Source organism: Oncorhynchus nerka, linkage group LG14, assembly GCF_034236695.1.
Source record: "Oncorhynchus nerka isolate Pitt River linkage group LG14, Oner_Uvic_2.0, whole genome shotgun sequence".
NCBI lineage: Eukaryota > Metazoa > Chordata > Actinopteri > Salmoniformes > Salmonidae > Oncorhynchus > Oncorhynchus nerka.
Window position 1 is genome coordinate 97,766,188 of NC_088409.1, and position 12,514 is coordinate 97,778,701.

General features: G+C 47.7%; 1 pseudogene; it reads left to right on the plus strand.

Annotated features, from left to right (window-relative positions):
• The window catches only part of LOC115127030 (ubiquitin carboxyl-terminal hydrolase 32-like), an 83,537-nt pseudogene extending 72,190 nt beyond the window's left edge, over nt 1-11,347 (plus strand).
• The last annotated feature ends 1,167 nt before the right edge of the window (nt 11,348-12,514 follow it).

Below are 12,514 nucleotides of genomic sequence, written 5' to 3' on the forward strand. Positions count from 1 at the left end.
TATAGTAGTACGAGTGCAGTTAAGAGTGTACTCTATAGTAGTACGAGTGTAGTTAAGTGTATTCTATAGTACTGCGAGTGTAGTTAAGAGTGTACTCTATAGTACTGCGAGTGTACTCTATAGTACTGCGAGTGTACTCTATAGTACTGCGAGTGTAGTTAAGAGTGTACTCTATAGTACTGCGAGTGTAGTTAAGAGTGTACTCTATAGTACTGCGAGTGTACTCTATAGTACTGCGAGTGTAGTTAAGAGTGTACTCTATAGTACTGCGAGTGTAGTTAAGAGTGTACTCTATAGTACTGCGAGTGTACTCTATAGTACTGCGAGTGTACTCTATAGTACTGCGAGTGCAGTTAAGAGTCCTAGTGAGAAGTATATTTGCAATGAGGAAATACATTTAGCAACTTTGACATGACACGCTGTGTAAACTTGACCCTTTTTTTTAAACTGTTAAAACTGTTAGAGGTCTCTGTCCCCCCCCGCCCCCCGTCTCATGTTTGGTCCTTGAGGTTTGGCTGTTTTTTGTTTCTTTACTTTCCTGTATGTCTTCCTGTAGATCCGGACGGAGTTGTATTTCCTGTCCAGTCAGAAGAACCGTGCCAGTCTGTTTGGGATGCCCCTGATCGTTCCCTGTACGGTTCACACCAGTCAGAAGGACCTGTACGATGCTGTCTGGATACAGGTGGCCCGTCTGGCCAGCCCTCTGCCCCCGCAGGAGGCCAGCAACCATGCACAGGACTGGTCAGTACCCCCCCACACACACACACACACAGGGCTTAGTCTGCAAGTCTCCCCTTGATGTGATGGTTATCTTGATTGCCTGCTGGTTGTCAATAAAGGTGTGTGTGTGTGTGTTGCCCCTACTACAGTGATGACAGTATGGGCTACCAATACCCCTTCACACTGAGAGTGGTGGGGAAGGATGGCAGCTCGTGTGCCTGGTGTCCCTGGTACAGGTGAGGTGGCCTCCTCCATCATCATCAAAACACACTTCACTTCTGTTACTAGATCTCATTTGGTTTCGGCTCAACTGTGTGTTACTGTGTGTGTTCAGGTTCTCAACTGTGTGTTACTGTGTGTGTTCAGGTGCTCAACTGTGTGTTACTGTGTGTTACAGTGTGTTACTGTGTGTGTTACTGTGTGTTACTCAGGTGCTCAACTGTGTGTTACTGTGTTACTGTGTGTTACTGTGTGTGTTACTGTGTGTTACTGTGTGTGTTACTGTGTGTTACAGTGTGTTACTGTGTGTTACAGTGTGTTACAGTGTGTTACTGTGTGTGTTCAGGTTCTGTCGAGGCTGTGCGGTGGACTGTACGGAGGACAGGGCCTCGGTAGAAAACGCCTACATAGCTGTCGACTGGGATCCTACAGCCCTGCACGTCCGTTACCAGACCTCACAGGAGAGGGTGAGTCATTAGATCCTATAGGAAAAGATGACATCCACACTTCACATATTATGCAGACGTTATTGCTGGTGTAGAGAAATGCTTGTGTTCCTAACTCCAACAGTGCAGTAATATCTAACAATACACACAACTAAACGTAAAATAATGGAATTATTAAATATATAAATATTAGGACGAGCAATATAGGAGTGACATTGACTAAATACAGTAGAATAGAATAGGGTATATACATATGAGATGAGTAAAGCAGTATGTAAACATTATAAATAAAGGGACCAGTGTTCCATTATTAAAGGGGCCAGTGTTCCATTATTAAAGGGATTAGTGTTCCATTATTAAAGGGACCAGTGTTCCATTATTAAAGTGACCAGTGTTCCATTATTAAAGGGACCAGTGTTCCATTATTAAAGGGACCAGTGTTCCATTATTAAAGGGACCAGTGTTCCATTATTAAAGTGATGTTACATTATTAAAGTGTTCCATGTTCCATTATTATAGTGACCAGTGTTCCATTATTAAAGGGACCAGTGTTCCATTATTAAAGGGACCAGTGTTCCATTATTAAAGGGACCAGTGTTCCATTATTATAGTGACCAGTGTTCCATTATTATAGTGACCAGTGTTCCATTATTATAGTGACCAGTGTTCCATTATTAAAGTGGCCAGTGATTCCATGTCTATGTCTATAGGACATCAGCCTCTAAGGTGCAGGGTTGCGTAATCGGGTGGAAGACGGCTAGTGATGGCTGTTTAACAGTCTGGTGGCACTGTGTTTTCCACGAAGCGGATGAAGAAGGTGTTTAGTTTGTCCGGAAGCAAGACGTCGGTGTCCGCGACGTGGCCACATACGTCTTGTCTGAACCGTTGAATTGCAACTCCATTTTGTTTCTGTATTGCTGTTTTGCCTGTTTGAGTGCGTTACGGAGGAAATAACTACACTGTGTGTATTCAACCATATTCCCAGTCACCTTGCCTCTGTTAAATGCTACCATCTATCCACGGTTTCTGGTTTGGGTAGGTTTCAATAGTCACCGTGGGAACAACATCCCCTATACACTTCCTGATGAACTCAGTCACCGTGTCCGTGTATACGTCAATGTTATTATCAGAGGCTACCTGGAACATATCCCAGTCTGCGTGATCAAAACCATCTCTCTCTCTTCTCTCTCCTCTCTCTCGTTCGTGTAGAGGTGCAATGTAATGAGGAGCAGGCCCCAGTCTGTCTATCTGTCCCGTCTAACCCTGTTCTCCGTCTCTCTCTCTCCTCTCTCTCGTTTGTGTAGAGGTGCAATGTAATGAGGAGCAGGCCCCAGTCTGTCTATCTGTCCCGTCTAACCCTGTTCTCCGTCTCTCTCTCTCTAGATAGTAGAGGAGCACTGTAGTGTGCAGCAGAGTCGCAGCGCCCAGGCTGAGCCCGTCAGTCTAGACAGTTGTCTGAAGGCCTTCACCAGTGAGGAGGAGCTGGGAGAGGATGAGCTCTACTACTGCTCCAAGTGCAAGACCCACCGCCTGGCCACCAAGAAACTGGACCTGTGGAGGCTGCCGCCTATACTGGTCAGAACACTGACACACACTGTCTACTGTAGTTAGATGTAATGAGGCTACCGCCCATACTGGTTAGCACATTGACACACGGTGTAGACTAGCAAGACTAGTACACACCATCGCTGCAGTACCCAGTACCCACCATCGCTGCAGTACCCACCATCGCTGCAGTACCCAGTACCCACCATCGCTGCAGTACCCACCATCGCTACAGTACCCACCATCGCTGCAGTACCCACCATCGCTGCAGTACCCACCATCGCTGCAGTACCCACCATCGCTACAGTACCCAGTACCCACCATCGCTGCAGTACCCACCATCGCTGCAGTACCCACCATCGCTACAGTACCCAGTACCCACCATCGCTGCAGTACCCACCATCGCTGCAGTACCCACCATCGCTACAGTACCCAGTACCCACCATCGCTGCAGTACCCACCATCGCTACAGTACCCAGTACCCACCATCGCTGCAGTACCCAGTACCCACCATCGCTGCAGTACCCACCATCGCTACAGTACCCAGTACCCACCATCGCTGCAGTACCCACCATCGCTGCAGTACCCACCATCGCTGCAGTACCCACCATCGCTACAGTACCCAGTACCCACCATCGCTGCAGTACCCATCATCGCTGCAGTACCCACCATCGCTACAGTACCCAGTACCCACCATCGCTGCAGTACCCACCATCGCTGCAGTACCCACCATCGCTGCAGGACCCAGTACCCACCATCGCTGCAGTACCCACCATCGCTGCAGTACCCAGTACCCACCATCGCTGCAGTACCCACCATCGCTGCAGTACCCAGTACCCACCATCGCTGCAGTACCCACCATCGCTGCAGTACCCAGTACCCACCATCGCTGCAGTACCCACCATCGCTGCAGTACCCAGTACCCACCATCGCTGCAGTGCCCAGTACCCACCATCGCTACAGTACCCACCATCGCTACAGTGCCCACCATCGCTACAGTACCCACCATCGCTGCAGTACCCAGTACCCACCATCGCTGCAGTACCCAGTACCCACCATCGCTGCAGTACCCACCATCGCTGCAGTACCCACCATCGCTGCAGTACCCACCATCGCTGCAGTACCCACCATCGCTACAGTGCCCACCATCGCTACAGTGCCCACCATCGCTACAGTGCCCACCATCGCTGCAGTACCCAGTACCCACCATCGCTGCAGTACCCACCATCGCTACAGTACCCACCATCGCTACAGTACCCACCATCGCTACAGTACCCACCATCGCTACAGTGCCCACCATCGCTGCAGTACCCAGCCCACCATCGCTGCAGTACCCAGTACCCACCATCGCTGCAGTACCCACCATCGCTACAGTACCCACCATCGCTACAGTACCCACCATCGCTACAGTACCCACCATCGCTACAGTGCCCACCATCGCTGCAGTGCCCACCATCGCTGCAGTACCCACCATCGCTACAGTACCCAGTACCCACCATCGCTACAGTACCCAGTACCCACCATCGCTACAGTGCCCACCATCGCTGCAGTACCCACCATCGCTACAGTGCCCACCATCGCTACAGTACCCACCATCGCTACAGAACCCACCATCGCTGCAGTACCCACCATCGCTGCAGTACCCAGTGCCCACCATCGCTACAGTACCCACCATCGCTACAGTACCCACCATCGCTGCAGTACCCACCATCGCTGCAGTACCCAGTGCCCACCATCGCTACAGTACCCACCATCGCTGCAGTACCCAGTACCCACCATCGCTGCAGTGCCCACCATCGCTACAGTACCCACCATCGCTACAGTACCCAGTACCCACCATCGCTGCAGTGCCCAGTACCCACCATCGCTGCAGTGCCCACCATCGCTACAGTACCCACCATCGCTGCAGTACCCAGTACCCACCATCGCTGCAGTGCCCACCATCGCTACAGTACCCACCATCGCTACAGTACCCAGTACCCACCATCGCTGCAGTGCCCAGTACCCACCATCGCTACAGTACCCAGTACCCACCATCGCTACAGTGCCCACCATCGCTGCAGTACCCACCATCGCTACAGTGCCCACCATCGCTACAGTACCCACCATCGCTACAGTACCCACCATCGCTGCAGTACCCACCATCGCTGCAGTACCCAGTGCCCACCATCGCTACAGTACGCACCATCGCTGCAGTACCCAGTACCCACCATCGCTGCAGTGCCCACCATCGCTACAGTACCCACCATCGCTACAGTACCCACCATCGCTACAGTACCCACCATCGCTGCAGTACCCACCATCGCTGCAGTACCCACCATCGCTACAGTACCCACCATCGCTACAGTACCCACCATCGCTGCAGTACCCACCATCGCTGCAGTACCCACCATCGCTACAGTGCCCACCATCGCTACAGTGCCCACCATCGCTACAGTACCCACCATCGCTGCAGTACCCACCATCGCTACAGTGCCCAGTACCCACCATCGCTACAGTACCCACCATCGCTACAGTGCCCACCATCGCTACAGTACCCAGTACCCACCATCGCTACAGTGCCCAGTACCCACCATCGCTACAGTACCCACCATCACTACAGTACCCACCATCGCTACAGTGCCCACCATCGCTACAGTACCCACCATCGCTACAGTACCCACCATCGCTACAGTGCCCACCATCGCTACAGTGCCCACCATCGCTACAGTGCCCACCATCGCTACAGTACCCTCCATCGCTACAGTACCCACCATCGCTACAGCACCCACCATCGCTACAGTGCCCAGTACCCACCATCGCTACAATGCCCACCATCGCTACAGCACCCACCATCGCTACAGTGCCCAGTACCCACCATCGCTGCAGTACCCACCATCGCTACAGTACCCACCATCGCTGCAGTGCCCACCATCGCTACAGTACCCACCATCGCTACAGTGCCCAGTACCCACCATCGCTACAGTACCCACCATCGCTACAGTGCCCACCATCGCTACAGTACCCACCATCGCTACAGTGCCCACCATCGCTACAGTACCCACCATCGCTACAGTACCCACCATCGCTACAGTGCCCACCATCGCTAGAGTACCCACCATCGCTACAGTGCCCACCATCGCTACAGTGCCCACCATCGCTAGAGTGCCCACCATTGCTAGAGTGCCCACCATTGCTAGAGTGCCCACCATTGCTAGAGTGCCCACCATTGCTAGAGTGCCCACCATTGCTAGAGTGCCCACCATTGCTAGAGTGCCCACCATTGCTAGAGTGCCCACCATTGCTAGAGTGCCCACCATTGCTAGAGTGCCCACCATCGCTACAGTGCCCACCATCGCTACAGTGCCCACCATCGCTACAGTGCCCACCATCGCTAGAGTGCCCACCATTGCTAGAGTGCCCAGTGCCCACCATCGCTGCAGTGCCCACCATCGCTGCAGTGCCCACCATCGCTGCAGTGCCCACCATCGCTGCAGTGTCCACCATCGCTAGAGTACCCACCATCGCTACAATGTAAACAGAAAGATGAACATCACTTTATTGGTCAATTGCACAGAAAGTCCAACTGAAATGTGACTTCCTCTTTTAAACCAACCCTTCCCAAAGACACACATACATTTAGAGGTTTTGGAGAGGTGGGGTGGTGGGGCTGCCACACTGTGGAGCTGCTGCAGTGGTTGGGGGTTAAGTGCCTTACTGAAGGGCACAATGGGCAGGCAATGGCATCTAGGATTTGATATCAGAAACCCTCCGGTTACCAACTCACTTGCCGGGCAGTCTTTTTTCCCGTTGGACTCAGGCAACCCCTCCGTCTGCTGGCTCACCTCTAACCGCTAGGGCTACCTGACGTCTCTGTACACGTATCTACACCCGAGTGTTTTCAATAGTTCACGTTGTTCTTTATTTGCAGATAGTACACCTGAAGAGGTTCCAGTTTGTGAACGGCCGCTGGATCAAGTCTCAGAAGATCGTCCAGTTTCCCAGAGAGAGTTTTGACCCTAGTGTTTACCTGGCTCCCCGGGAGGCGGGGCTTAACGGGCTACACGGTCTGCTGAGCCGCAGCGAGGGGGAGGAACTACTGAGGATAAGAGGAGGAGAAACGGTCTCCTCCATCTCCGCCCCTGCTGGGTTCCTCAACATCCTCAAAGGTCTGTCATCCTGTCTACGTCTCAAATACCACCCTATTCCCTTTCTAGTGCATAGTCCCTATGGACCCTGGTCAAATGTAGTGCACTATATAGGGAATAGGGCCCATAGGGCTCTGGTCCTAAAGTAGTGCAGTATATAGGGAATAGGGCCCATAGGGCTCTGGTCTAAAGTAGTGCACTATATAGGGAATAGGGCCCATAGGGCTCTGGTCTAAAGTAGTGCACTATATAGGGAATAGGGTTCTATAGGGCCCTGGTCTAAAGTAGTGCACTATATAGGGAATAGGGCCCATAGGATCCTGGTCAAATGTAGTGCACTATATAGGGAATAGGGTGCCATTTGAGGCACTCGTCTCTCAATGGAATCTTGCTGCTTTTTCGGTCATTCAAGTTGACTGTTGATTCCAAGTCCCTGATTTAGCTTGATGATTGCCAAGTCATCTGCAGTAGTTTCCTGTTGTTAAACAAACCAGTCCTTCAGAGTGAGGTAATGAAACCAGAGAAAAGCGTGTATTTATTTCTATTCATTAGTGTACAACACGATACACCGCATAGCCCCATATACCCAGGAAGGATTAGGTCGAGCTGTTTCACTGAGCGCCTCTCTCTCTCTCTCGCTCTCTCTCTCTCTCTCTCTCTTCATCTGTTTCCACAGCCTCTCCAGCGTCAGGCAGGAAGTCAGCCCCTCCCTCCTTCATCAGCCGTACCAGCAGCCCCTGCAGCAGCCCCAAGACAGGAGGAGGCAGTCCAGGGGGCGCGGGCCACAGACAGACCCGCCTCAGGCTCCCCCAGCTGGCCAGCCGCCACCGCCTCTCCAACAGCAAGGAGAACCTGGAGGGTAGTACCAGGGAGAGGGGCAGCGGCCCTGACACAGAGCCCAGGGAGGGAGCACCGCAGGCGGACACGGAGGGTGGGCTCGTGGGGGTGATGAGTGGAGGTTTTGGGGAGGTCGGGGTGAGGAGCGGGCCAGAGATGTCCACCACAGATGCGTCCAGCAGCCTCAGTAATGTCATCGTGATGAACGGGGACAGCGGTGGCCATAGCAACGAGGTACTAAGCACGGAGGCCAGTACGGAGCCCAGCACGGACCTAGAGACCACTGCAACAGCCCAGCTGCACCAAAGAGACAACAGCCTGGAGAACATCTACAACTTATATGCAATTTCAGTGAGTGCTTCCAAAACTGCTTGGAGTTTAGCCTCCTAACCTATGCCTCGGGAAGATTGATTTAGTTAGATATGAATCAAATCAAAATCAAATCACATTGTATTGGTCACATACACATGGTGAGCAGATGTTATTGCGAGTGTAGCGAAATGCTTGTGCTTCTAGTTCCCGACAGTCCAGTAATATCTAACAATTCCACAACAACTACCTAGTTTGCCCCCGGTGATGCTTTGTGCAGACCGCACCACCCTCTGGAGAGCCTTGTGGTTGAGGGCGATGCAGTTGCCGTACCAGGCGGTGATGCAGCCCGACAGGATGCTCTCAATTGTAAAATTTGTGAGGGTTTTAGGTGACAAGCCACATTTCTTCAGCCTTCAGTTGAAGAGGCGCTGTTGCGCATTCTTCACCACGCTGTCTGTGTGGGTGGACCATATCAGTTTGTCAGTGATGTGTACGCCGAAGAACTTAAAACTTTACACCTTCGCTACTGCTGTCCCGTTGATGTGGATAGGGGGGTGCACCCTCTGCTGTTTCCTGAAGTCCACAATCATCTCCTTTTTGTTTTGTTGACGTTGAGTGAGAGGTTATTTTCCTGACACCACACTCCGAGGGCCCTCACCTCCTCCCTATAGGCTGTCTCGTCGTTGTTGGTAATCAAGCCCACTACTGTTGTCATCTGCGAACTTGATGATTGAATTGGAGGCGTGCATGGCCACGCAGTCATGGGTGAACAGGGAGTACAGGAGGGGGCTGAGCACACACCCTTGTGGGGCCCCTGTGTTGAGGATCAGCGAAGTGGAGATTTGAGATTTGTTGAAGGCACCTGGGAGAGGCCCGTCAGGAAGTCCAGGACCCAGTTGCACAGGGCAGGGTTCAGACCCAGGGCCTCCAGCTTAATGATGAGCTTGGAGGGTACTATGGTGTTGAATGCTGAGCTGTAGTCGATGAACAGCATTCTTACATAGGTATTCCTCTTGTCCAGATGGGATAGGGCAGTGTGCAATGTGATGGCGATTGCTTCGCCTGTGGATCTATTGGGGCGGTGCGCAAATTGAAGTGGGTCTAGGGTGTAAGGTAGAGGTGATGTGATCCTTGACTAGTCTCTCAAAGCCACTTCATGATGACAGAAGTGAGTGCTATGGGCGATGGTCATTTAGTTCAGTTATCTCTGCCTTCTTGGGTACAGGAACAATGGTGGCCATCTTGAAGCATGCGGAGACAGCAGACTGGGATAGGGAGAGATTGAATATGTGGGCAAACACACCAGCCAGCTGGTTTGTGCATGCTCTGAGGACGGCGTCTGGGCCGGCAGCCCTGCAAGGGTTAAATCATTCTGGATTAGAAAGCCTCTGAACCAAATTGCACCCTATTCCCTACATAGTGCACCCTATTCCCTACACGGTGCACCCTATTCCCTACATGGTGCACCCTATTCCCTACATGGTGCACCCTATTCCCTACATAGTGCACCCTATTCCCTACATAGTGCACCCTATTCCCTACACAGTGCACTATGTGCCATTCAGGTATCATGGGAGGTTCTCTCTCTCCACAGTGCCATTCAGGTATCATGGGAGGTTCTCTCTCTACAAAGTGCCATTCAGGTATCATGGGAGGTTCTCTCTCTCTCTCTCCTCAGTGCCATTCAGGTATCATGGGAGGTAATAGGAGGTTCTCTCTCTCTCTCCACAGTGCCATTCAGGTATCATGGGAGGTAATAGGAGGTTCTCTCTCTCTCTCTCTGTCTCCACAGTGCCATTCAGGTATCATGGGAGGAGGACACTATGTGACCTATGCCAAAAACCCCAACAACAAATGGTACTGTTACAACGACAGCAGCTGTAAGGTAAGAACACACACACACACACACCCTCGACTAATGGACAATTAATCTAGCAAACCAGTTAGTAATTTTTGAAGCCAAAGGAGACCTTTTTAAAGCGCGTGCTTGTTTGCCGTGTCCTCCCTAGGAAGTGCACTCGGAGGAGATGGACACGGACTCGGCCTACATTCTGTTCTATGAGCAGAAGGGAGTGGACTTCTCTCAGTTCCTGCCAAAGACTGACGGCAAGAAGATGGCCGACACCACTAGCATGGACGAGGACTTTGAGTCTGACTACAAGAAGTATTGTGTCCTTCAGTGATTTCACGATCACACCGTCTTCCACCGACCTACCGGTCAACCGTCTACATTATGCCTGGAACTCTGGACAGACGGAAAGGACACAGTGCTTCTTCAGCCGGTCTCAACTGGGCTCCCAGGAAGCACAAAATGGTGTCTTTTGGCCGAGTCATCACAAACTGAACCACTTGAATGGCGGAGCGGTTGTCATGTTTTCGGATACCGCAAGAAACCCCCTTGTTGTTTTGTCAAGAGAACAACATTGAAGACCTATTTTCTTTTTTTAAAGCACTAAAGCTGTTGCACATTGAGCCTGAGGAAACCCTCCCTCTCCTGTGTGTGTGTGTGTGTGTGTGTGTGTGTGTGTGTGTGTGTGTGTTTATATTGTCAGCACATGAGCTGATATTGCTTCCTTGTTGCGCATATTTGTCCCCTGCGACCATCAAAACATAGGGACCTACATAATGTCTGTCTCTATAACTCACTATAGTGAAACGGTAATGTAGAGATTATACTAATATTATTTTAGTGATTTAAAAAGGGGTTCTCCAAAGGTTTTTATTTTCCTTCTTCAGTAACGATACTGTCATTTTGTTTTAAAACAACTCCTAATATTACCTCACTTCATTTCATTGGCCAATTGGAACGGCCAAATATTTTTCACCCACTTCCTCTTTTTGATGACCGCGCACACACACACACACACATGCACACACGCGCACACACACACGCACACACACATACACTTTGAAAAATAATAATCTCCCTTTATGAAGAAAGATTCCACCAAATTGAGGGGTTTGACCTTAATTTGACCCCTTGCCAAGCAACTTCCTAAAACAAAAAAGTGCAATTGCTGATCAATGTACCCACGACATCGAATGACTCTAGGGGCGTTCACTGTAGTCATTTTAACTCACAAGCTTGAGTTTAAATCTTGGTTATGTTGTGGACAGGTGCCATAGAGGATGTTTCAAAGATTATATATAAATACATATATTTATTAATTAATATATACATATATTTATTAATTAATGTATACATATATTTATTAATTAATGTATACATATATTTATTAATTAATATATACATATATTTATTAATTAATGTATACATATATTTATTAATTAATGTATACATATATTTATTAATTAATGTATACATATTTATTAATTAATGTATACATATATTTATTAATTAATGTATACATATATTTATTAATTAATGTATACATATATTTATTAATTAATGTATACATATATTTATTAATTAATGTATACATATATTTATTAATTAATGTATACATATATTTATTAATTAATGTATACATATATTTATTAATTAATGTATACATATATGTATTAATTAATGTATACATATATGTATTAATTAATGTATACATATATGTATTAATTAATGTATACATATATTTATTAATTAATGTATACATATATTTATTAATTAATGTATACATATATTTATTAATTAATGTATACATATATTTATTAATTAATGTATACATATATTTATTAATTAATGTATACATATATTTATTAATTAATGTATACATATATTTATTAATTAATGTATACATATATTTATTAATTAATGTATACATATATTTATTAATTAATGTATACATATATTTATTAATTAATATATACATATATTTATTAATTAATATATACATATATTTATTCATTAATGTATACATATATTTATTCATTAATGTATACATATATTTATTCATTAATGTATACATATATTTATTCATTAATGTATACATATATTTATTCATTAATGTATACATATATTTATTCATTAATGTATACATATATTTATTCATTAATGTATACATATATTTATTCATTAATGTATACATATATTTATTCATTAATATATACATATATTTATTAATTAATGTATACATATATTTATTAATTAATGTATACATATATTTGTATTGTTTGTAGAGTTATTTTTATCATTGCAATTATTTGTATGTACATTTTTGTTAATTTAAGGGTTGTTCTCATCTCTGGTGTTTTATCTACAGTACGTTGTAGGGAGCCACTGTGAGACTGTAAATGAATAGGGCCACATGACACCCTATTCCCTAGTGCACTACTTTTGACCAGGGCCCATAG